Genomic DNA, 3,888 nt, shown 5'->3' with positions numbered 1-3,888 from the left:
AGTAGTGTTGATTACTCCTTGTAGCTGATACTTATTGGTTTACTTGGTGGAAGATCATATGTTCAGATCCTTAATGCATATTATTACACCTCTGATTATGAACATGAATATGCTTTGTGAGTAGTTACTTTAGTTCCTGAGGACATGGGTGAAGTCTTGCTATTAGTAGTCATGTGAATTTGGTATTCGTTCGATATTTTGATGAGATGTATGTTGTCTCTCCTCTAGTGGTGTTATGTGAACGTCGACTACATTACACTTCACCATTATTTGGGCCTAGAGGAAGGCATATGGAAGTAATAAGTAGATGATGGGTTGCTAGAGTAACAGAAGCTTAAACCCTAGTTTATGCGTTGATTCGTTAGGGGTTGATATGGACCCATATGTTTAATGTTGTGGTTAGGTTTACCTTAATACTCCTTTTAGTAGTTGCGGATGCTTGCAATGGGGGTTAATCATAATTGGGATGCTTGTCCAAGTTAGGGCAGTACCCAAGTGCCGGTCCACCCACATATCAAATTATCAAAGTACCGAACGCGAATCATATGAGCGTGATGAAAACTAGCTTGATGATAATTCCCAATGTGTCTTCGGGAGCTCCTTCCTCATTATTAGAATTTGTCTAGGCTTATCCTTTGCTACATAAAGGATTGGGCCACCTTGCTGCACTTTATTTACTTTATTTACTTTTTGCTCGTTACTATCTATCTTATCACAAGACTATCTATCACCTATTATCTCAGTGCTTGCAGAGAAAACCTTACTGGAAACCGCTTATCATTTCCTTCTGCTCCTCGTTGGGTTCGACACTCTTACTTATCGAAAGGACTATGATAGATCCCCTACACTTGTGGGGCATCAGTCCTGCCAGCTACGCTCTTACCAAATAAGAGAAGGAAATCTTCTTTGAATGCCTGCTTAGTATGAAGGTCCCGTCTGGCTACTCGTCGAATATAAAGGGAATAATAAATATGATAGAGAAAAAGTTCCAGAACCTAAAGTCTCATGACTGCCACGTGATTATGACGCAACTGCTTCCAGTTGCATTGAGGGGGCTTCTACAGGAAAACATTCGATTAGCCATTGTGAAGCTATGTTCATTCCTCAATGCAATCTCTTAGAAGGTGATCGATTGACAAATCCTACCAAGGTTAAGGAGTGATGTGGCACAATGTCTTGTTAGTTTCGAACTGGTGTTCCCACCATCCTTCTTCAAAATCATAATGCACGTCCTGGTTCATCTAGTCGACGAGATTGTCATTCTACGCCCTGTATTTCTACACAATATGTTCCCCTTTGAGAGGTTTATGGGAGTCGTAAAGAAATATGTCCGTAATGGTGCTAGGCCATAAGGAAGCATCTCCATGGGCCATCAAACAAAGGATGTCATTGGGTTTTGTGTTGACTTTATTCCTGACCTTAAGAAGATAGGTCTCCCGCAATCGCGGTATGAGGGGAAACTGAGTGGAAAAGGCACGCTAGAAGGGGACTCAATAATATGTAGGGACAGGTATTCTTGGTCTCAAGCACACTACACAGTTCTACAGAATTCTACCTTGGTGACCCCGTATGTCAATGAACACAAGAACATTCTGCGCTCCAAACACCCGGACCAGTGTGACGACTGGATTACATGTGAACACATCAGGACTTTCGGCAGTTGGTTGCAAACACATCTCAGGGGTGACAACACTATTTCTGATGAGCTGTACTCGTTGGCGAGGGAACCATCTTCGACTGTAATGACTTACAAAGGGTATAGGATAAATGGGAATACATTTTACACGATCTCCCAAGATCAAAAGAGCACCAATCAAAACAGTGGTGTCTGCTTTGATGCAACAACCAAGATGGGAAATGACACATATTATGGTTACATAGTGGACATATGGGAACTTGACTATGGACATGATTTTCAGGTCCTTTTGTTTAAGTGCAAATGTGTCAATCTGTCAGGAGGTGGGGTACAGGTAGACCCACAGTACGGAATGACAACAGTGGGTCTGAACAATCTTGGGTACACAGACGAACCATTCGTCCTAGCCAATGACGTGGCGCAGGTTTTCTATGTGAAGGACATGTCTACCAAACCAAGAAAAAGAAAAGATAAGGAAGCGAATACATCATACGATGAGCCAAAGCGCCACATAGTTCTTTCAGGAAAAAGAGACATCGTGAGATTGGAGGGCAAGACAGACATGTCTGAAGATTATAAAAAGTTTCATGAAATTCCGCCCTTCAAAGTCAAGGCTGACGCAATCACCCTGTTAAACGATGAAGATTATCCATGGTTATGGCGCAATAAGCAAAGGACACAAGCGAAGAAAAAGTGAAGACTTTCTCTCCAGAACTATTATGATGATGCCTTTGATCTAGAATATCACTGCAGTTACAAGTGAAGATATGAAATGCCTTTTGTAACAGATGAGTTTCCGTTCGAAACCCTGATCATTCGAAAGATATTGTCCATTTTGTATACGAAGTGCATCCAATTTTTTCGAAACCCTCTCAACTTTTTGGCACATGCTATGTGGGTGAAATGATGATACAATGCCAACTTTCAACCTTTTCAGAGTTCATTTGTAGTGCTTTTCAGTTTAAGGGTCATTTAGCTGAAAGAATGAACTAATAGAAAAAAGAATGAACTAAAAGCAAAAAGAATGAACTGAAAATAATCAATTAAAATATTCTGCTATGATCAACTAAAACAAAACTATAATATTCTTCAATAGCAAAAAGAATCAACTAAAAAGCTTTTATAAAACTCCAATAGAAAAAATAATAAACTAAAAACCTTTTATAAACCTCTAGTATTATTGAAACTAAAATTATATAAAATTTATGCAACTAAAATTATCAAAGTATTTTCTGTTCAAAACATTAAAAGCAAAAAAGAATTTTCATAAAGAATATTTTTAGTTAGAAACTTTAATAGCAAAAAGAATTATCATAAAGATTTTTTTATTAGAAACTAAAATAATAAAACGTATTTTTGAATATAATGATAAAACACAGTAATATTAAATAGCAGGAAAAAGAATCACTCAAAAATCTATTTCTATAGTAAAGTTATTCAAAAACTAGTGATTCACATAAATTTCAAAAAATTCAAATTTAAAGTATTCAAATTGGAAAACAAATGGCACTAACAGAAAGTTTATAATTTTTGTTACCTAAAACCAAAAAGAATCACTGAAAAACAAGTAAGAATTTTGTTGTAAGTAGAAATAAAATAAAATAAATAAAATTAAAAAGAAAACAAAAATATAAAAAAAGTGCCACCTACTGGGCCACCACAGCCTGAATACGACTAGAAACCCAACCATGGGCCAGGATTCAGGCCCGCAGCAGGCCTGGTAGGCCCACAGGCACATAGTCATAGATTAGGCCCGAAAGCCTGTAGTGAAGAGGAGCTCGAGAGGGTGGACGTAGCAGCGCTTATAAACCACTCTCGAGCTCTCTCAATTAGCAAGGTGGGACTAAACTTTTGGCCGTGACGCGGGCAGCACAAGGCCTTTTGTCTCGGTTGGTGGCACCAACCGGGACTAAAGAGGTGCATTGGTACCGGTTTGTGCTACTAACCAAGACCAATGCCCCCCCCCCCCTTAAGTCCCGATTGGTGCCACCAACCGGGACCAAAGGTCCCTGTTTCCCGCCCTTTGGGCTCCTGAAAACTGACCTTTGGTCCCGGTTGGTGGCACAAACCGGGACTAAAGGGAGGCATTGGTCCCGGTTGGTGCCACGAATAGGGACCAATGCTTCGTAAGCAACACTTGTGAAAATTTTCAGTTTCATCTCGCAGTCTCACCCCCCTCGACGGCCCCGACCTCCTCGATGTTGCTAGGCTGCGCGACGCCATCGCCCGTGCTTCGCCCCCGAGCCCACGCC

This window comes from Triticum aestivum, chromosome 5B (assembly GCF_018294505.1).
Source record: "Triticum aestivum cultivar Chinese Spring chromosome 5B, IWGSC CS RefSeq v2.1, whole genome shotgun sequence".
In the NCBI taxonomy this organism is placed as follows: domain Eukaryota; kingdom Viridiplantae; phylum Streptophyta; class Magnoliopsida; order Poales; family Poaceae; genus Triticum; species Triticum aestivum.
This window is presented reverse-complemented; position numbering follows the sequence as displayed.